Source organism: Phocoena sinus, chromosome 13 (assembly GCF_008692025.1).
Source record: "Phocoena sinus isolate mPhoSin1 chromosome 13, mPhoSin1.pri, whole genome shotgun sequence".
NCBI lineage: Eukaryota > Metazoa > Chordata > Mammalia > Artiodactyla > Phocoenidae > Phocoena > Phocoena sinus.
In genome coordinates, this window is record NC_045775.1 from 28,930,599 (window position 1) to 28,954,117 (window position 23,519).

The following is a 23,519-nucleotide window of genomic DNA, read 5'->3' on the forward strand; positions in this document are numbered from 1 at the left end:
TGCTCATGGCATCTCTAAAGCTTTTGGATGAAACTGTACACAGGGACCTAACTGCAGACAAAATATTGCGGAAGAAGACCTCATAGTCCAACAAAAATTATCAAGACTCTTAAACATAAAAAACATTATCTACTTCCTTCATTCTACTAATATTTCTCTTTTTCTGAATAACCCCCAAACAAAATGGTTGCTGTATTCATTTTCTATGTGCAATACAGAAAATCATCTTAAACATATCCCTCTTCTAAACCTACAACCCTGAACTACAGATGAGTTAATCAAGGTGCTTTCCTGTTAGCAATCAGCTTACACCATCACCAGATTTACCCCTCAACAGGATACTTCTCTGGTTACCTCTGCTTGGGTCCTCCTGTTCTGGCCCTTGCCTCACAGATACAATTGAAACCAAGAGGATTTCAGGGAAAGCAAAGAAACATTGTGAGCCAGACAGCTCTAAGAATCAATCAAGTAATGCTCCCATGCCATTGTAAAGCAATTATACTCCAATAAAGATGTTAAAAAAATAAAATAAAAAAAAAAAATAAAAGCTGATGCAAAAAAAAAAAAAAAGTAACGCTCCCATGGAGCAACATGACCCTCAGTCTGAACACTGAGTGTACAGTCTAGTCAGTCCACAGGTCTTTAAAAAATATTTTATTTTATTAAAGGTCTTTACAGAGTAACATCCAGATCCAGCTGCCAAGGACACCCTATTATGCTAGGAGTACTGGCTGGGGCATGGTAAGTAGCTCCAGCTTCCCACCCTTCTCTTCAGAGATGGGAGTGGTGGGTGTTATCTCATTTGGGGGTTCCACAATGCTCACGAGGTCAGGAAGGGGCTTCTTAAGGCCAATCTTACCACTTGGGTCCCAAGGCAGCATGACCTTCACTTTGATGCCCAGCACACCCTGACTGTGTAGCACGTGGCGCGTGGCAGTGTCAACATAGTGGTTAACAGAGTCCCAGATCATCAGGCCATCCACAAACTTCATGGATTTAGTGCTATATCCTCAGAGTTTCCCAGTACCATGACTATGCAGGCTTTAGCCCCACATTCCATGACGAACGGCAGCATACCACAGCAGGCCCTCCTCCACACAGCAAGTCCTCCTAGGAATCTGTAATACAGAGACTCTGCCTGGGCAATAGCACACAGACCTCTTGTGGCCACCTTTTCAGTATAAGGCTCTACACTGCCCTCAGGGAAGCTAGATCTTTTCTGAACCACAGCAGTCAGATTTCTGTCATGGCTGGTGTAACTCAGAACTCCATAGTATCCATCTTCAGCCAGCTCCTGAGTGAGAAACCCATTCAGTTCAGCTTTGAAGATATTATCGGTGACAAACTTCCTCTCCTTGGAAATTTGCACCACCATCTTGCCGCCGTGTGCTGCCATAAGGAAAAACTACTAACACATCTTGAGTTCATACTATGTAGGAGACACTTTTTTGAGTTTAGACTTTTGAGATCCAAATTAGAGTAGTCTAAATATGTAGTTTTATCTCTATTTAACTACCCTATTCCTGAGTTGCGTTCCTGAAACTTGACTGTAGTAGAAGTTTTCCAGGTAAAGGAAAGAAAGGAAATTCAGGCCAGGAAATAAGTGGCATGAATAAATGACAGAAAATGTGAAAGTCTTTACCTGATTTGGGGAAAGGTGAGAAGTATAAGATGGGTGAAATATAAGGTGATGGACATGGTGGGTGAGGATGACAAAGTCACCATCTTTATTGTACTCTGTGGGGGAAACTTCAGGAGGGAGAAGATGTAGAAATTATTGGAGGCAGACAAGACTTTTTGTTACCTTACATTCCACTTCTTTCATCTCAGTCGCTTTAGCTCTCAGTCCATCTCATTCTCAGGAGGAATGTGCTTTGACAACCAAACATTTTGATTCAGGATCTGTTTCAAGGAAGGCTTGATTTCTGTGAGAAAAATCTGGATGGGTTCCCAGCTTCTCCTCTGCCCGGCCTTCATTCACAGCATGCTTTCCTCGTTCTCTTTGATGTGAATTTTCAGAATATCATTGGGTGTAATCAATATTCAAACATAATTTCAATAAACCCATCCAAAAGCAGGTTCAAATGTTTTCACAATACTTCTCACCAGCCTTGAGAGTGCTCTTTCTGGCCATCAGAGTCACCACCATAAAGTGTATGGGTTGGCCCTAAACAAGAATGGCCAACTAAGGGGACTAGTAGACACAGAAATCTAGCACCAATTCTGCTCCTGCAGTTGAAGAGCTCAACAGGAGGTGGCATCACCCCAAAAATAAAGCACTTGTTTTTTTCCCATACAAATAAACTGCTTAGGCTATTAGCGGCCTTTTGGCCCAACAGAAAAAACAGGCCTACGTAACACATTACTATTTCAGCCAGAAAGAATAATAACAAAAGATAGATAATTTTGTCTAGAAGAAAATGAGTTGAACCCTCAGAGAATAACAAAATGTGACTTTATATAAAATAATACAATACATGTAAATAGTGCCTGTCGTACAGTAAGCAGAACAATGATGTCTACTTATTACTAATATCGGTAATAATATTTCATTTTCATTATTTACTATTTTTAGGGAATTGAGAGTGTTTACGTAATTGATTTTTAAAGTTACCAAAACAGTCCATGGCTATCATTTCAGTGTAAATTGAATGTAGCTGTTCTGATCTATAAAAGAAGACAAAGGCTATCAAGCTATATTTTTTAAAAGCTGATGAAAATATGGCAGTGTTTTAAGTTTTGACAGAACTGAGCGAGAAAGTACTCCAGAGTTATATTATTTTTGCTAATTTTCAGGATGCTTAAAATGTTTTATAATTTTATATAATATATAAATATTCTAATCTCCCCAAAAAGAAAAGACAGCCTTGATACTAGAAGTGGGGGCAAGGAAACTCTAACACTAAGTCAAGTGGCTGAGATCTGGTCCTATTTACTTCCTACATGACCTTGAGCTGATCAATTTACTACCTCTCTAACCAAGCATTTTCTCACCTGTAAAATACAAGGATTGTACTAGAAGCTCTCTCAGGTTCTTTACTCAAATTTTATGACCAAGTCTACTCTTTGACAGCTAAAAAAGATAGGGCTGATTTTAGTGCATACTGTCTGTCCCCATATCTTGAAAATAACTGATTGCCTAGAAGGGTCAAAGATGCGCCATCTGCTTCTATTACCAATTACATTGTGAAGCTGCCTCAAGTTTAAAAAAGAAAAATTTAGTGAAAAACAGAAGTTGGCAGGAAATGAGCTGTAAATAATATCACCCCCACACATTTACTGAATAATTCATAACCAGTACGTAGTAGAAGCATAATTTTTAAAATGACATTTTCCCCAAATACCTGAATGTTCTGACATCAGTAACAAATGATTTAGTTGGCATTACCTTAAAAGTTACAGTGTTTAGAGATTGACATCTCAGATTTAAATTTATTTTATTCTTATCAATTTCCTTTAAATCAACTTTGCTGTATTACATCGGAATGAAGTATTTGCCATAGTTGACTATCCCTCATTATTTTTCACATATCCTTTTTTAATATTCTTTATCCAATGTTTTTTCTTTTGAAATATTCCATTTTTCCTCACCAGTGAGACCCTTCACTGTCATTCAAACTGCATAAAATAATCTTACAATTTGATAAATTAATATAAGAACATTTTATTTAATTATGCATAAGGAGAACTAGTATTACGTTAGTGATTTTTCAGTCTGATACAATGAAAACACACTTGTTCCAATTTATTTTACTCACCACTATCTTATTTTTAATTTATTTATTTTTGGCTGCGTTGGGTGTTCGTTGCTGTGCGTGGGCTCTAGGTGCATGGGCTGCAGTAGTTGTGGCTCGTGGGCTCTAGAGCGCAGGCTCAGTAGTTGTGGCGCACGGGCTTAGTTGCTCCGCAGCATGTGGGATCTTCCCTGACCAGGGCTCAAACCTGTGTCCCCTAGCTTTGGCAGGCGGATTCTTAACCACTGCGCCACCAGGGAAATCCCTCACCATTTTCTTTTATCCTCTCTACCATTTTATATTGGCCTCCTCAAACTGCAATTTGCTCCAATTTTTAACGAAATTGTATTGCTGTCCAAATTCTTTCTCAAATAGGATAAGATATACTTATGTCTTCTACTGCATCACCAAGTTACACCACAAAACACTAAAACAAAGTGAGATTATATGAGGAATTTTGCATAGCAGTACTCCTACACCAATTACAATTTACAAGGAGCATTAGTATCAGCTGTGTCTCAGAACTTCAATCCAATGTCAGCTGAGTCTCCCAAGTGAGCCAATCATAGCCCTTCCCACCTTCAATTGCAATCCCATAACTGCCTCCCTTTGAGAATTCAAGGTGCTTCCCTGAGAGTTCTCTAATCTGCCAACACAACCTCTAACCCATTCAGGTCATATACACTTTTTAGAAGAATGCAGGGGCATCTCCAGATTTTCTGAATAGGAAGGGCTTCTGGGCAGCTCTCTGATTTGAAGAAGTAGTTATATAACTTGAAGCCAGATACATAGAAAACTTGCTACTTTTCTTAGATTGTATGAACATTCAGATTGTTTTGGGGGTTCCCCTCGTCATAAGCCATCCCTTGGTTTCTCAGCCACAATAGTGACTTGACTTTTCATTTGACCAGGAAGTCCTATTACAATCCAAGTCCCAGAGGGTGGGAGTTAAGTCCACTTCCTTATACAGGCTTTCAGATGTTAACTATGCTGTGGGATACTGTCTGGCTAGGGCAAATGGTTTTGTATACAAAATGAAGTTTTCCTTTTATTCGGCCTGAAAATTTTCTATCTATTGACAACTGTCATGATTAGCCATCCTGAAGAACTCTTTTTACTGGCTCAAAAGTATATGTGTTGAATTTTTTAAACTTTTATTCATTCTTTCATTTATTCAATAAATATTTATTGAGAACTCACTACTGTGCATCAGGTATTGTTCTAGGCACTTTGTGAGTACTTGAAAATTGACTATAGATTGATAATAAAATAAAACCAAAATTAGTGCTTTTGGTGGGGTTTTTGTGCTTATTTCAACCTATGAATTACAATGTTCTTCAACACTATAGCTTAAGAGTAAATAAAGAAGGGCTAAATGACAGACCTATGGATAAATAGAATAGACTAAATATCTATCTAAAAGTCTTCCTTTGAGCTCACCACCCACATGCGTTTATTCTCTGTCTCTCGTTCTCTCTCTCATTCTCTCTCTCTCTCTACCTATCACACTCCTAAGGTTCCCATTCATATTTCCAACTCTATGCTTAATGACAGATACCTCCTGTCAGTGAATAATGTGTTACCACAGATGGGTAGCACACTACCCCCACTTAAACTCATCTTCTGCCTTGGATAGATCACCCACTCAGTTGTAGTACCAATGGGTCCCTTGGGAAGTGGGCACTGAGATGATGTTAGGAGTGCAAGAGGTTTATGTGTTGTGACTGGAGAAAGGGTGGGTTAATGCTTGTGAGAAATAAAAAGGGAGAGGAAGCAGGATGGGATGGGGAAAAGATCAGATCACCACACAGATCTGACTAAGTCTTGCCAACACAATGAGGAGCAGTGGAACAACGCTTTATCAGGTAGAAACGGCCGGGTCCTAGCACCTCTGTGCTCAGTAGCTGGCTAGTCACTGCCCAGGAAGAGCACAGCTTCATCTGGAAAACTGAAGTGGGTCCTGTAGGCATTAGCAGCTGGAGGCTGTCAAGTGACCACACTCCCCATAGCTGAACATCAAGTTCTATCTTGAAGGAAAATCCAAGCCCACGCAACCACAGTGTTCTTGAGAACAGAGCCCTAAGGAAATGGAATAAGACACTCCTAAGAATTAGACCATGAACGGGACCAAGAGAAAGAGCTGCCTAAAAGGGATGTAGGAGGACTGAGAAGAGTGACCAAAGGAGATACCCAGAACATCTCTTGGGTACCTGCATCACAGAGGACCCCAAAACACTGTGACAACTGCAGGGAGTGAAGACACGAGCCTAGTGTTTTAATAATCTGACCCCAGACCAGGAATCACTCCTGGCTCCACCACGTAAGAACCTGGTGATATTGGTCATTACCCAACCTCTCCACATTGCAGCGTCCTTATCTGTACAATGTATTAATGTAAGAGGAGTATTAAAAATTAGAGATAAAGATAAAATCACTATAACATATTAAGTCCTCAATATATATTTACCATTATTATTGCCATTGTTGTTGTTGCCAGTTGTTGTTCTATTGAAGACCTTGTTAACCTACTTCAGATTTGCCCCAGATTCCCAGGGCAGGGCTGCTAGAATACAGTCTACTTGAGTGGATAAGGCAGACTCTGGAGATGAACTGCCTGACTTCAAATCCCAACTCTACTATCTAAGAGTTGTGAAGTCTTGAGTAATTATTGAACTTCTCAGTGCCTCAGTTTTCTAAGCTGGAAGAGAAGGATAACAACAGTACATATTTCCTGAGTTTATTTCAGGAAATGTACTTAGTACAGAGCAAGCCACTTAGTAAGTGCTCAATAAATGGTAGCTGTTAGCACTTACAAGTATTTTTGCTTTATTATAAAATAAATACATTTTAAAACATTTCAAAAATAGAGCTTTTTTAAACTAAAACAAAACCAAAAAATTCCATTTGTTTCCTGTAAAAGACTAAATGTTTCTCAGTTTGTACAATCCCAAATAAACAGTCTACATAGAGTCCACCAAAATTCTATATTGCTTTCTGCTAACACCTAGTATGTTTTCAACATACTATTTAAATATTCTTTAGTTATTCTTTAATGACTATCTTCCAGGTCACTGTAAGGAAAAAACCTCCATCATCTGCATAAATTCTGAACTTAACTTTCTCCTTGTTCCAGCTCAAAAAGCAAAAATGTATGCAATGGGCTCAAATGGAAAACTGTTGATGCGTGTTATTCCTTGGTGTGTGTTTTTAGTTTTGATTCTAGGTACATCCACAGACTACATAACATCTGGTTGGAAATCTTTTCAATAATCTAGGTCTTTGGCATCATGTTGACAAAACTGGATGATTGACTGTTCCTGACATATTTTTTAATCCAGATGTTTGAATTTCCTGAAGGCCTGGCCCAAGGGTTGGTTTGTTCTTGGAATGATATTATGGTGCAAGCATCTTGAAATTCAGAACGCTATTTTATAAACCTACTCAGCAAAATGCCCTATACACTTAATCCCATAAATGCTACTTGATTTTTTATTCAACCAAATTGTTAATTGAAAAGACATTGAGAGGATTCTAGAGATGCAATACTCAGGAAATGTATTAACAACAGAGCACAAAAATGAAGAAACAATCACTAAATGGCATTTATGAATTTTAGGTACAAACTCCAGACTTCCATAGACTTACCTCAAGGCCTGAAAAAGACATGGTTAAGTTACTCTATCTTACGGCTGGATTGTGTTCTAAATGCCTGTTGGTAGTTAGAATTAATTTACCCATTGTCAAAAGTTATAAAGATGGTAAAGTTCCAAGGTTAGTCCACAAAAATCTATTTAACTGGCAACAAAGCTGCATATTATTAACCAACTCCCAGAGCTCTGCCTTGAGTCTTCTGGGTCCTGCGTGTCCCAGGACTTTAAAGTACTTAGTTATAAATAATCCGTAAACTGCTCTAAACCAGGGAGGGCCTAAACTGTAGCCCCTGATCTCAACAACTCCAGCCTTAAAGGGCTGACCAGTTGTGGAGAGTGGGCCTAGTGGTGCCTCTGTTGCTAGGCAGCTTCCACCTCAAGAAAGCAAGATTACTGGTATGTGGACATACCAGTAATATTTACTGCCTTAATTTTCCCTCTGGTTTATACTTCCCAGAGTCTAATTTCATAACACCTGATATTTCCCACTTTTAATGTCTTTCTAGTCTTATTTTTTTCTTCTTAGTCTTTTGGCTGGTCTTTTAAAGACCAATGTGAAGAATTTTAATATGCAATTATAAACCCACAATGGTCCATAAATTTGGTTCCTCCTTCCCTAACACCAACAAATTGAGTCCTGGAACCACCAATAATTGACCAAAAATATGAAAAATGTTGGTGATTCAATGTGAATTAAAGAAAATAAAAAGTAAACTCATATAATATTGAATGTGATATCATCTTGAAAATGTATATATCTCATCTTTATTCATTATTTTCTGGCTCACTATCAGCTCAGGCATTTATTCCCAGAGACTTCCCTGATCCCACCTCCACCTCCAGCCTTGTTACACGTCTCTCATCTGTGCTTCTAACTTCCTTATGTCTTTCTCTGTGATTGCCCTCACTACATTGCACTAAAAGTGTCTATTTATATATCTTTCTCTCTGATTAGACTGTAACCTTCTGGAAGCAAGAACTGTGACTTATCTGTCCTCTCATCCCCTGCACTAGCAAACTGCCTGTATATAGTGTAGGTGCTCAAGAACTTTTTATGAATAAATTACCCTCTATCAGGCACCAAACAATATGTAAGATGTTTTTACAAATATTTGGATTTATAATGTAATACTATAAATATTTTTAAATTATAGGTATTATCATATGTAATTCTAGCAAAAAAACCTTATGAGATAGGTAAGACTATTACCAGTTTAGAGGGGTTGAGTCACACCATCAGAAAGGGTCAGAACTGGCACTGAAAGTCAGAGGAAAGGATCTCCAAAGCCCTGTGTCCACCACTCTTTCCCATTGCTTGTATGAGCTATTGGCACTGCAGAATGATGTGTTACTCACTTTTTTCCAAAATAAACCATCTACTTGTTCTCTTCCATTAACAAGTAATCAAGAATTAGTAAGATGTGCTTGCAATTATCTTGTCTTAGACATTACACTTAAGAGTCTAGTCAAGCACACATTTTTTTCTATCAATGTCCAAGTGACAGCATTAACCATGTAGCTTCATAATAATAATTCAGAGAGAATTCCATCAGAAATCTCACAGGCCCTGGGTATGAGCTGCATGGGCTATATATGGAAAACCCTATCTTCTTTGTTAATTATAAGATCTGGTTTTCGTCAGCTGTTAAAAGGGCTTGGAGATGATGTGAAGATCCCTCTGGCCCTTGTGGGCACCATCATCATGAATTAATAGATGAAATACAGCCTGCACACGCACTTGGAAAACACCACCAGCTTCTATTCTTCACAGTCTTACATTTTCCACTCACAGGTTCCACGATCAGAGAAGAAGTTGGGAATCATTAAAAACAACAGCTGAAAAAAGGCAGAAAGGCAGAGATCACTCATTTCCTAATGGCAACAAAATGATCAGGAGAACAAGTTCAGGACCCCTATGCCTTGTTGCATAGAGTGACAAGATTAAAAAGGATAAGGTGTTGCTGCCAAGATGCTGAGGAGCCATCTCAGAGAACTTGGAAGGTGACTCCAAGACCTATGGTCAGAGCATGGACTTCCAGTCAATTCCCTAAATCATATTGAAGATGAGGCCTGCCCTCAGGGATCAACATGAAGGCTCCAGATCAGCATATGAGTGTGAAACACCTGGAAAAAGTAGGGCGAAAATCAAAGCTCATCTCTTAGTGAAGAGGAAATCTAGCCTGATATTGGCTAGGGAAGGAAAGATACCCTGGATTGCTACCTAGGACAGAAGATGCTCTCATGGTGTCTGAGGTCAAACTAAGCACTTTTATCCTCAGAGACCTAGGTTTCAGTATATTTGGACCATTAGATCATTGTAAGAACAGACTCATCCACGTCTACCAATTTTAATCCCTCTGAATTTTTGCCTCTAGCGTTCTCTGTGGAATATTACATCCCATTTTGGGACTACATGAAGAAACCCATGTTCTCAGGTGACCTAGGGACCTCATCCAAATAAAAGAATGCCACCCTCCTTCTCAGATAGTTTGAACTCCATTGACAATTGTCAACTCCATTGACAATTTCTCTGCTGGTCTATGTACAGATTCAGAGCTCAGTTAGGGAAGCTGTTTCTGTCTAGTTCCCCTGCCCCACTGTAAACCTAAAACCTTGCCCTACCAAAGAATAACTGGAAAATGAACTCTTCAGATAAACAAAAATTCTTTACCTAAAATCTGATTCTTTAATGAGGAGGAAATTTTTTCCTTTAGTCCAATAGTCTCTCTCCCCCATCCCTGTTATTATTTTTGCTAAGTAATATTTCATAAGTGACAACAGATTGCAGAACACTGCGCTTAGCATTATCACATATCTATAGCTTCAGACTGTATAAATTCAAACAATAAAAGAAGTTTTGCGACCACCAAGAAGACATAGTTGAAAGACCTAAAAAATGCAACAAGGCGTAGATTTTACTAAAATTTTCTGAGTGCCTATTTTGTTATGCAAAGTGCTGACGCTCTGTGATAGAGAGAACTTTCTGAGTTGCAAAACATGGCAACCCAATTTAAACTAATAGATGCAAAGTCAAGGGAATTCATTAAAAGACTTCTAGAGGGTTGCATCAAAGCCAGAGTGAAGATCAGCCTAGACTCAGAAATGGAGCTGGGACCGGATGCCCTATCCCTGACCGGACCAAAGAGTCCTTTAGTCCTTCTGTAAGGAGCCAGAACAGACTCTCCCTCTCTCAGTCTACTTTTCTCTATCTGCTTGACTCTTCTTTCTAACTTCAGTCCTTCTTCTGCTCGTAAGTTCATAGCACAGACCACGGTCACCAATAGTCCCTCAGTTTTATATTCTACCATACAAATACTCAGAGGGAGACATCTCCCTGTTTTCTGTCTCTATCTCTCTCCCCTACTTTCTATCTGGGCCTTAAATGAGTCACTAATTTAAGGAGTCCCAAATTAGGCTTGAAGATAGTGAACTGCCAACAATATAACTTAACCGATTTCAGAAAAATATACAACAAAATTTCCATGATGTCATTAAGGATAAGATAGTGAAAGAAAACAAATATTACATTAAAACCACAAGGTTTACATCACTGAAAAGCACAAAGATTTGCAAACCCATGAACAGAGTAACAAAGAATTATGAAAAATAAAGACAGCAAGAAAACAAAGCTCAGATCACTATGTAGATTTGACCAAGTCTTAGACAAACTAAAAGGCAGCTCTGAAGCAAAGAGTGCCTATTAGAGGAGGTCAGGATTGGACAGAAATGGCCAGGCCCTAGTACCCCCTGCCATGCTCACTCATTGGCTGGTGGCTGCCCGAAAAGAGCAGAGTCATAGCTTGAAAGCTGAAGCAAATAACAGCAGGAAATTGTCTGCTAACTGCACTTATTGCACCTGAATAGCAAATTTTTTCTTGAAGAGAGGTTTAAGTGACACAACTCCACTTCAGCAGTGTATAAAAGTAGAATGATAGCAAGGCATATAAAAGCCTGCATTCCCACCAACAGAGAGGACATGTTCATTTTCTTGTACCCTTACCAACCTTGAATATTGTATGTGGTTGATTTTTTTTAGATTTTCAAGTTTTCTGTACATAGTATTTTCTTGCAATTTAAAAGAATAAAAATTAATTTCCATAAATATGGTCACAAAAAAAAAACGTAGAATGATGTTTACCATTTTTTAGCTGCTCCGAAGCCATCCCTCTTTGTAAGAGCAACCCAGTTTTTGTTCGGGGTAAGTTGCACATTGTACTGTGTCAATGGAAGAGCAATGCCAGTGTTATAAGCTGAATTGTGCCCCTCCGACACACACCCACACAAATTCATGTGTTGATGTCTTAATTTCTAGTACTTTAGAATGTAACTATATTTGGAGATAGGGTCTTTAAAGATATAAATTAAAATAGCATCATTAGAGTGAGCCCTAATCCAATATGAATGCTGTCTTTGTAAGAGAACATTTAGACACAGACACATAGAGAGGGGAGACTAAGTGAAGATACATGGAGAAGCTGGCCATCTACAAACCAAGAAAAGAGGCCTGGAAAAGATTCTTCCGTCACAGCCCTCAGAAGGAACCAACCCTCCTGACACCTCAATGTTGGATTTCTAGCCTCTAGAACTGCAAGAAAATAAATTTCAGTTGCTTAAGCCACGCAGTCTGTGGTATTTTGTTACTGCAGCCCTGGAAAATTAATACAATCAGGCTTCTGTTTCCCACTATGAAAGAAAAGAGGAACAGATTCTTCTCCAGGATATAGCTGGGAGAAAGCTCATGATGTAAGCTTGGCCAATCAGAAGCCAACTCTCAAGACACTGAATCCCATCCCGAGGAGGGTGAGAAGACAGAGGTGCAGTTGGCGGTCATTCATGGCTGCTTCTGGTCACTCTGGCTGTGGACAGCTTGCTATGCCCCTGACTCTTTAGACAGCACCCCTACCTACCTACCACCTGCCCCCTTCTCATGAATATTTCCCTCCCCACTAGTATCATTCCAGTAAATTCCCCAGTCAGGGTCTGATCCTTCAACCAGGATTCCTAATTGACACAGAAAGTTTATCTATTACTAAATAAATTAATTTGGCAGCAAAACACAATGTGGAGAAACTGTTCATTGTTCGGGTAACAAACACATAAATATACAATTTACCACCCTTCAAAAATAAATCACTCCAGAAGGCAGGTATAAAAATAATCTTCTTGAATGGTTTAAGAAGAAAATTTTGAGACATTACTAGTAAGAGAGATTTTCCCATAATTATTATGGTAGAGAAAATATGCCTGCTTTTTCAAATTTTTAACCATTTTTTATAAACTAAAATTGTACTACATTTGCCCTTGCCTTCTTCCTAATTTGACTTCAGAAAGTCACAGGTAAAGATTTGTGAAACTAACTAGACTTTTCACAATTTGCTGTGGCATTAAAGTGGTTGTGTTTTTTGGTTCCAGGTCTTCTATTTTGAGAAAGAATAACACAAATAGACCTCTTTCTGTACTAGCCTCAGACCAGAGGCCAGAACATAAAATCACATTATCTCAAAACCGGAGCTGATACAACTAACTGTATGGTACCCAGATTAGCCACTGTTTAAATAATTGCATGTCAACAATATTGATGAATGATGCAGTACTACCTAAAGTAAATCTCTAACAGGGTAACTACCCTTGGTCTAATTCTGGTCAATATTTTTTGCAGTGACCTATGCAAAGAGTAGGAAAGTGTGCTTTTCAAATTTGACAAGCACAAAACTGAAAAAGATAACCAATATGTTAGACATACAAGTTAAAATTTTAAATGGTATTGATTTTTTTAATTGGAGTATAGTTGCTTTGAAATATTGTGTTAGTTCATACTGTACAGCAAAGTAAATCAGCTATTCATACACCTATATCGCCTCTTTTTTGGATTTCCTTCTCATTTAGGTCACCACAGAGCACTGAGTAGAGTTCCCTGTGCTACACAGGTTCTCATTAGTTACCCATTTTATACATAGTATCAATAGTGTATATATGTCAATCCCAATCTCCCAGTTCATCCCATTCCTCCTTCCCCCTTGGTATCCATAGATTTGTTCTCTACATCTGTGTCTCTGTTTCTACTTTGTAAATAAGATCATCTATACCAATTTTTTCAGATTCCACATATATGTGTTAATATATGATATTTGTTTTTCTCTGACTTACTTCAGTCTGTATGACAGTCTCTAGGTTCATCCATGTCTCTACAAATGACCCAATTTCATTCCTTTTTATGACTGAGTAATATTCCATTGTATATATGTACTACATCTTCTTTATCTATTCCTCTGTTGATGGACATTTAGGTTGCTTCCATGACCTGGCTATTGTTAAAAAAACATGGAACGCTTCACGAATTTGTGTGCCATCCTTGCACAAGGGTCACGCTAATCTTCTCTTTTAGTATATATGCTGCCAAAGCAAGCACTAACTGGTATTGATTGACACAATATAAAAACATAAAAAGATGACATTTTTAAATGTCTTGAATTCAGTATCAAAATCTTGAATTTAGTAACAAAACTGCAATGGCACTATATGTGGTTTTAAAATGCTCCGGACAGTTCTATTTTTAGTTTTTTAAGGAACCTCCATACTGTTCTACATAGTGGTTGTATCAATTTACATTCCCACCAACAGAGCAAGAGGTTTCCCTTTTCTCCACACCCTCTCCAGTATTTATTGTTTCTGGATTTTTTGATGATGGCCATTCTGACCGGTGTGAGATGATATCTCATAGTAGTTTTGATTTGCGTTTCTCTAATGATTAATGATGTTGAGCATTCTTTCATGTGTTTGTTGGCCATCTGTATATCTTCTTTGGAGAAATGTCTATTTAGGTCTTCTGCCCATTTTTGGATTGGGTTGTTTTTTTGTTATTGAGCTGCACAAGCTGCTTGTAAATTTTGGAGATTAATCCTTTGTCAGTTGCTTCATTTGCAAATATTTTCTCCCATTCTGAGGGTTGTCTTTTGGTCCTGTTTATGGTTTCCTTTGCTGTGCAAAAGCTTTGAAGTTTCATTAGGTCCCATTTGTTTATTTTGGTTTTTTTTCCATTTCTCTAGAAGGTGGGTCAAAAAGGATCTTGCTGTGATTTATGTCATAGAATGTTCTGCCTATGTTTTCCTCTAAGAGATTGATGGTGTCTGGCCTTACATTTAGGTCTTTACTCCATTTTGCATTTATTTTTGTGTATGGTGTTAGGGAGTGTTCTAATTTCATTCTTTTACATGTAGCTGTCCAGTTTTCGCAGCACCACTTATTGAAGACGCTGTCTCTTCTCCATTGTATATTCTTGCCTCCTTTATCAAAAATAAGGTGACCATATGTGCATGGGTTTGTTTATCTCTGGGCTTTCTATCCTGTTCCATTGATCTATCTTTCTGTTTTTGTGCCAGTACCAGACTGTCTTGATTACTGTAGCTTTGTAGTATAGCATGAAGTCAGGGAGACTGATTCCTCCAGCTCCGTTTTTCTTTCTCGAGATTGCTTTGGCTATTTGGGGTCTTTTGTGTTTCCATACAAATTGTGAAACTTTTTGTTCTGGTTCTGTGAAAAATGCCAGTGGTAGTTTGATAGGGATTACATTGAATCTGTAGATTGCTTTGGGTAGTAGAGTCATTTTCACAATATTGATTCTTCCAATCCAAGAACATGTTATATCTCTCCATCTGTTTGTATCATCTTTAGTTTCTTTCATCAGTGTCTTATAGTTTTCTGCATACAGGTCTTTTGTCTCCTTAGGTAGATTTATTCCTAGGTATTTCATTCTTTTTGTTGCAATGGTAAATGGGAGTGTTTCCTTAATTTCTCTTTCAGACTTTTCATCATTAGTGTATAGGAATGCAAGAGATTTCTGTACATTAATTTTGTATGTGCCACTTTACCAAATTCATTGACTAGGAGTTTTCTGGTACAGTCTTTAGGATTCTCTATGTATAGTATCATGTCATCTGCAAACAGTGACAGCTTTACTTCTTCTTTTCTGATTTGGATTCCTTTTATTTCTTTTTCTTCTCTTACTGCTGTGGTTAAAACTTCCAAAACTATGTTGAATAGGAGTGGTGAGAGTGGGCAACCTTGTCTTGTTCCTGATCTTAGTGAAAATGGTTTCAGTTTTTCACCATTGAGGACGATGTTGGCTGTGGGTTTGTCATATATGGCTTTTATTATGTTGAGGTAAGTTCCCTCTATGCATACTTTCTGGAAGGTTTTTATCATAAATTGGTGTTGAATTTTGTCGAAAGCTTTTTCTGCATCTATTGAGATGATCATATGGTTTTTCTCCTTCAATTTGTTAATATGGTGTATCACATTGATGATTTGCATATATTGAAGAATCCTTGCATTCCTGGGATAAACCCCACTTGATCATGGTATATGATCCTTTTGGATTGGATCTGTTGGATCTGTGCTGTTGGATTCTGTTTGCTAGTATTTTGTTGATGATTTTTGCATCTATGTTTATCAGTGATATTGGCCTGTAGTTTTCTGTCTTTGTGACATCTTTGTCTGGTTTTGGTATCAGTGTGATGGTGGTCTCACAGAATGAGTTTGGGAGTGTTACTCCTTCTGCTATATTGGTATGATTTTTTTATATTTGTAATTTTTATGTTCTTAGGTGTCCTGGTTGCATGTACATGGTACATGCATGATATATCTCTGCAAATATATATAATAAAATTAGTTCACTTTCTTTGTAATCAAAGATAATGCTACTATGAAAGCAACCTACTTGTGTGTGTTGATGTGGACTTTGGGCCATCTTTCTATGAACAGCCACTTCCTGGCATCCAATGCAACAGATTATTGAGAGCTGGAATGATTCCCAGGAAAGTGTATTGGAATTTACTTCATTTTCTCATTGAATTCAAGCAATTGCAGCATATAGTACAAATTACACCTCAACTTAAATTACATGTTTTCCTTTAGTCAAGGGAGAATTCTTTTCTATTGTAATCTTCACAAGTGTATCTATAAATCCATAAATGAAAGGGGAAACTTTCTTTATATTCCCAAATAAATATCAGTGTGAGATTTTGCAATATGCTAACATTTAATCTTGCCTCATTGAGAAATGACTGTTCCGTGTAAGTGATTTTTCTAGTTAATTGTCAGAAACTCCTGATAGAGTTATTTATCCATGAAATTTTAACTATATTAATGAGACTACCTCATAAATGTATTACATTTGTCTGCATTGGTGAATGGAGCAAAATAAATTATATTTAGCTTTCTTCCCTTATGATTTCAATCAAAAGTTACATATTTGTAATGGGCTGAATGGTGGCCCAAAAAATATATGTTCATGTATGGCATGGGCTGAATTGTGCCTCCCACATTAACACGTTGAAGCCTTAACTCCCAGTATGTCAGAATGTGACTGTATGTGGAGAAAAGGTCTTTAAGGAGGAAATTAAGTTAAAATGAGGCCTTTAGGGTGAGCCAAACTGACTAGTGTCCTTATAAGAAAAAGAAATTTGGACACACAAAGAGGCACCAGGGGCACATGTGCAGAGAGGAAAGAACACATGAGGATACAATGAGAAGGGGGTAGTCTACAAGCCAAGGAGGGAGCCTTGGGAGACATCAAACCTGCCAACACCTTGATCTCAGGCTGCTAGTCTCCAGGACTGTGAAACAATAAACTTTTATTGTTTAAGTTACGAAATCTGTGGTGTTTTGTAATGGCAGCACTAGAAAATCAATACAACATCCTAATCCCTAGAATCTGTGAATAGTACCTTACATGGCAAAAGAGTGAATATTACTTTATAGGGCAAAAGGTGTGACTAAATTAAGAATCTTGGAAAAAGGAGATTATCCTGTATTAGCTGGGTGCCATCACAAGTATTCTTATGAGAGAGACAGATGGAGTTTAGAGACACACAGAGAAGGAGGTGATGTGAAATGATGCAGCCACAACCCAAGGAATGCCAACAGGCACTAGAAGCTGAAAGAGGCAAGGAACAGAATCTCTCCTAGCGGCTCTAAAGGGAGTTCAGCCCTGCCCAACTTCTGGCCTCCAGAACTGTGAGAAAATAAACTGCCCTTTTAAGTCACCAAATTTGTGTTTAATTGTTATGGCGGTCTCAGAAAACAAATATGATAGCACACTTGGTTTTAATACAGTGATGTTCTCATGACTCTCAGCATATGGAGTTTCTAATTGACTATTCTGTATTTGTGATTATATTGGAAGCACTTGCTCTTTTTCTGATAGTATCAATATAAACATGTTGTTTCCATTGTTTAATTCATTTAACATAAAAACATGCACCACAAATTATTTTTGAGAGTCAAAGGCTATTATGAGCTTCCTTATCTCCCACTACCTTCCTTTCTTCAATTCTTTTAATCTATTTTTTCTAAAATTTATTAAATAACAGTACATATGTTCAAAGTTTAAATTAAATTTGCTTTAAATTAATATTAGACCATTAAGAGCAACTCTATGTGCAATGCAAAGCTTATGGCTTCACAAGTATTTTCTTTTTCTGACATGACCTCCCTTAACTTTCAGATAAATAGTATGTTGTTTACCATATTTTTGAGGTTTCCAGAACATTTCCACAAGTTTGATCACCAACTATGAACACATTAGTGTAAAATTATCAGATGACTTCCTTAAAAAAATATTTTTTATTTTATTTTCCCAAAAGGAAATTTTATCCTGTAAGTGTGCTATTTAGTATCTTTGTTGATTCTTTCAGACCTTGTTTAAGATCTTGAAAATCTAGTACAATCATTTTGATTCATTTAAAGCCAAAGAATGGAGTTTGGATTGCCAACATAAAAGTACATTTATTTTCATGAAAATAAACTCGCTTCAGTATAATTTTAGCTAAACACAGAATTACAATGCTTAACAAAGAAAACCTCATTTGGAAAAACCTCATTGGTAAAATTTTTTAAATTTTACTATGATAACTTAGTAACCAAGTTCATAATATAGTCAATCAACTTCAACCTTATAAGTATTTAATATGTGGCTACTTAATGTCATGCACTCTGCTAGAAGCTAAGTGCTACAGATTCATATATATATGATTCCATATAATACACAAAATTTTGCATATTATATAAATATAATATATTAAAGAATTTGTGGTGCTTCAGAGTTCAGGAGTAGAAATTAGCAGAAGTAGCCAGTTGTCTTAGATTTCTGGTGAATAAAAGAACAGAAGTGCCTCATGAGTGATAGACCAAACTAAGCCTCACTGCTTAAAGCTGAGACTGGAATGAGGGTCCAATAACTGTGAGAGGAGCCTGAAAAAAAAAAAAAACCTGTAGGTGAAAACTACCTGGGGCTATAATTTAAGTAAACCTGTGATCTAAAGGAGACAGATTTGACCTCTAGGTAATGAACAGGAGAAAACTATACTCTGAAACAGACTCCCTGATATAAAGAGCAAACTAGTGGTTATCAGTGGGGAGAGGGTAGGAAGGAGGGGCAAGATAGGGGTAAGGAACTAACAGGTACAAACTCCTATGTGTAAAATAAATAAGCTACAAGGATATATTGTACAGCACAGGGAATATAGCCAATATTTTATAGTTACTTTAAATGGAGTAAATCTATAAAAATTTTGAATCATGTTGTACACCTGAAACTAATATAATACTGTAAATATTGTAAATCAACTATACTTCAATAAAAATAAACAAATAAATAATTTAAAATACAATGTTAATTTAAAAAATAAATTCATTTGATATTTTTATAACCTTCGAGGAATACAGCTATTTCCTACATTTTAGCATTTATGATATAGCTTAAACAAGTGACAATTCAAATATTCCTTTCCTGATTCTTTATTCCATTCCTCAACATTATCCATATGTTGATATTTCATTAATTAAAACAGAAACTGGATGTTTAAAGCCTGCTGCCAAGTCTGATATCAATTCCATTAGATCAATCATTTTCTAATCTCTTGAAATCTTTTCCAATTTTATGCCTTAAAAATAGGTCCTTATCCAAATTCTAGATGGCACCAGGAGACAGAAGCATTGACCAAAACAAAATGAGCCCACCACAGAAAGTTCTTTTGCTCTCTTATGAAAATTGAGTTATAAATAACACTATTTGAAAAGCACAAATCAAATGGTAACATTAGACTAAGGGGGTATCATCACAGAAATTTTAATTACATCCTTAGTTCTACTATTTTGACTTCTGCCCTCTTATTAGTAAGTTTTATGACTTAAAAGCTCATCACAAGATTTCAATCCCAATTTTCTTGACTTTAACATGTCCCAGAAGTATGAAGTTCTTTCTTTTTTATTCCTACTGGGGGAGTATAACAATTATATTATTCCTTGTGAGTTTTCCCAATGTTAGCATTCAATCTGAGTCAATTCAGATAACAAATCTTTGTGCTACATCTGTGCTCAAACTAGACATTTAATTTTCAGGATACCATATTTTAATCAGTCATCAGGGGACTCTTATCTGTCTTTAGTCTGGCTGTTTCAGAGGTAATTGGCATTAACAGAGCACTGAGGTTATTCCTGCTCTAATCTCAAAGTTAGCAAATTAGTGTATCTGAAATTGCAGATATAAAATGACCCTGAATGTCTAACCTAAGAGGTGGTGGGCCACGACCCAGTTTGCATGCACTTATGAAAGGAACCCTTTCTAAGAATAGAAAGAAAAACAATGCTTCCACTTTTCATAGGAAAAATAATAAAGAGCCATTCATATCCTCTAGATAATCACTAATCCAAAAATTCCACCTGTGATGAAAATACTACCATCATGGTCAATTTCAAGCTTCTAACATGTCATCACAGAGTTGGGAAGAGATGCTAACAAACAGCTCTTGTGCCATATGAGCTGGTTCCAGTATCCCAACTGTGACCAGGACACAAAAAAAGACAGTCAAAAAATATGTAAGTGCCTGTGAGGTACCAGGCTACATCCTGACCATACTGACTAAAACAAGGACAAGAGACATGTCTCATTTGCTTCCATTTTTTCCCATAATGTCAACTCTAGTGTGGCTTACACAACAGATGCACAAAACACGTGTGAACAGAACTAGTAAATTCACTCAGAGTGAATGCTCAGTGTCTATTCGGCATGATTACTTCAAGATTCACCCCAGAGTTCACCCAAACCTCAGCCTACATTTTTCAACATACTAACATTGATACCCAACCAAAATTTCCATCTTCTTCTGGTCCTGCCAGATTATTACCTAATTCAATTCCTGTCAGCTTTCAATCTGGAGTCCTTTCCTGGCTACATTTTCACCTCTCTCCCAGTTTCCTGGCCCTCTGTGGCTTCCAGGTCTTTCTGTCTCATGTGCTACCCTAGGTAGTTCCCACCAGGTCATCAATGCAAGCAGGCCCCAGAGCCTTAGAACAAACTTAATACATCTTCTGATTTTTCTTAATTTTTGCCTCTGTCTTCTTTGAGCATTGTTCTTTGGAACTAGTAAAATTTATCCAACTTTTCTTGATTCTAATCTCTGACCTTGAGTCTCATTCCCCAAGACTCTTGCTGGTACTAACCACAGCTTCTTTCTGAATTCCCTTAGTGCTTCTAGTTCCTCAGGTGCATTCACTCTTTAATTTGGCATTATGCTGAGCTACTCTTGGAAATTCCTTTTAATTAATCATATTTGAATCTGATTCTATGTGAATATTCCCGTAGGTATGATACTGATTGACTCATTTTTTAAGAGACAAATTAATAAAATGTCCACTGATTTGATTTGCCTGTGTTACTTACTGAGCCATCCTCTTTTAAATGAGGCTCCAATCAAAGCCACATAGCTTCAAATCACTGGGTTACTTCAAAATGTTAGTTCTTTTTCTTAATTCAACCACTCTATTCCATTCTTTCCCAAAAATGTGAAAAGCAAGAATGTCATTCCGTTCTGCAAATTAAAGCCTAGAAGAAGGACTTCCCTGGTGGCAGAATGGTTAAGAATCCGCCTGTCAATTCAGGGGACACGGGTTCAAGCCCTGGTCCAGGAAGATCCCACATGCTGTGGAGCAACCAAGCCTGTGCACCACAACTATTGAGCTTTCGCTCTAGAGCCCGCGAGCCACAACTACTGAAGCCCGCGTGTCTAGAGCCCGGGCTCCGCAACAAGAGAAGCCACGGCAATGAGAAGCCCATGCACCGCAATGAAGAGTAGCCCCCGCTCTCCACAACTAGAGAAAGCCCATGTGCAGCAACAAAGACCAGCACAGACAAAAATAAATTTTAAAAATATAAAAATAAAGCCTAGAAGAAAATTAGGAAAGAAGTTGCAATTTTCTTTAAGTAAACCCAGCAACTAATATTTAAACTAAAGACTAAGAAAACGTGTAGGTGTTATTGACTATACCAAAATTTTCACTCTAGGATACCTTTGGAACCTCCCTCTTCTGCTTTCCATAGCTCATTTCTGAAATTGCTAGACTGTTACTGTAAAGTGGTCAGTCCCTGCTCTCATGGAGTTTTACTGAAACTAGGACACAAAGCACAGCCAACTCCAAGATTAGTCAAGTCAAGCAGTGACAAAAAAGAATTCAGGTACAGACACCTGCTGACTTTAGAAATCTAGACTTAGCAATCTGAGGGGTTGCTGATGCAGCAACTCAAAGACCAGTACAGGAATCCTAGAAGTCTGACACATGTCACGAAGCCTAAATCAGAAGTAAAGCCAAGGAATTAAGGGAAAACTCCAGGTCTAGCCTCAGAAAGAAGAAGGTAAAATTGGAGAATCAAACCAACCACAGAGCAGGTACATGAGAGTCTCAAAAACCTGCTGTGCCCCTCTGGTGGGGGCCTTTACAGCCATATACTCGTGAATGGTTTAACACCTATTACCCATAGAGTCCTTGCAGAAACATGAATTTCTTGAGGCTAACTGTATTAATATTGTTTAACTTTAGCAATAAGGGTTTATATTTTCATGTATGAATTTACTGTTTAACATTTATTAATCAGTTCATTGCTTTTGTGTGGTAGAGGCTTATATGAAATGGTGAAAATCTGATGAAATCTGGCACTCAAAATAAATTTTAACAAGAAATAGTGGGAAATAATCTCAGTGAAATGATAAGAGATTGGTGATCTTCTAAACAGGATTTTTAGGTATACTTTTTTGTTAAACAGTTTAATTTTTTGAAAAATCTGTAAGATGTGAGAGACAATGTTTTAAATTGAATAACTTTAAAAACATTATATTTTTTAGTGAATGATATTTTATAATCAAAATTTAGAACTTATAATCAAGTTCCAAAGTCAGGAACATTTTTTTAATGTACATTATGATAATATTTAAGATTAAGAGCTAAGTTTTGCCAAATGCCTGAAATGTACCACACAGATGTACCAGCAAACCAAAGGGAACCCCAATAAGAGGGTCTGATATTATAGGGTTCCTAAACCATCATTTATAGCCCCCATTTATGAAGTCACAAAAGTCTTGGTTACCTCATTGTTCCTGCAAGTTACTATAACTATAGGGTTTTTAAGACTCTAGTTAGAAAATTATGAATTCTGGTTTTTAATCTGTTGGTTGGCATCAAAATACTACTTCCCCGAAAGTCCATATTTTACAAGCAGATATCGAACACCAATAAATTAAAACTTAGAGGACAAAAACACCAAGTCTTTCAAGTTATAGAAATTACAAAATAGGGACTTCCCTGGTGGCACAGTGGTTAAGAATCCACCTGCCAATGCAGGGGACGCGGGTTTGAGCCTTGGTCCAGGAAGATGCCACATGTCGCGGAGCAACTAAGCCCGTGTGCCACAACTACTGAGACCATGCGCCTAGAGCCCATGCTCCGCAACAAGAGAAGCCACCGTAATGAGAAGCCAGCACACCACAACGAAGAGTAGCCCCCACTCGTTGCAACTAGATAAAGCCCACATGCAGCAACAAAGACCAAACACAGCCAAAAAAAAAAAAAGAAAAGAAATTACAAAATAAAACTTTCCCACCCTGGAGATGGCATTGCCAGCCTGTACTTTTAGTCATAAACATGTCACATTTCAGCTTTTCACACAAATGTCCATAACCACCCTTTTTTTCATGCAAGGACAGAATTTGTCTGCCTTCCCTTTCTTGGAAATGTCCCTGAGAGGTCTACTATAGTTAGGCAGTGGTAAACTGTGTCAGGAAAACAAGTACCCCAAGCTTCAGTC

At 37.5% G+C, this 23,519-nt stretch overlaps 2 pseudogenes; both read right to left on the bottom strand.

Moving 5' to 3' along the window:
- Nucleotides 1-713: 713 nt before the first annotated feature.
- LOC116764446 lies at nucleotides 714-1,375 on the bottom strand (annotated as a pseudogene).
- A 12,324-nt stretch (nucleotides 1,376-13,699) lies between these two features.
- LOC116764857 lies at nucleotides 13,700-13,793 on the bottom strand (annotated as a pseudogene).
- Nucleotides 13,794-23,519: the final 9,726 nt, after the last annotated feature.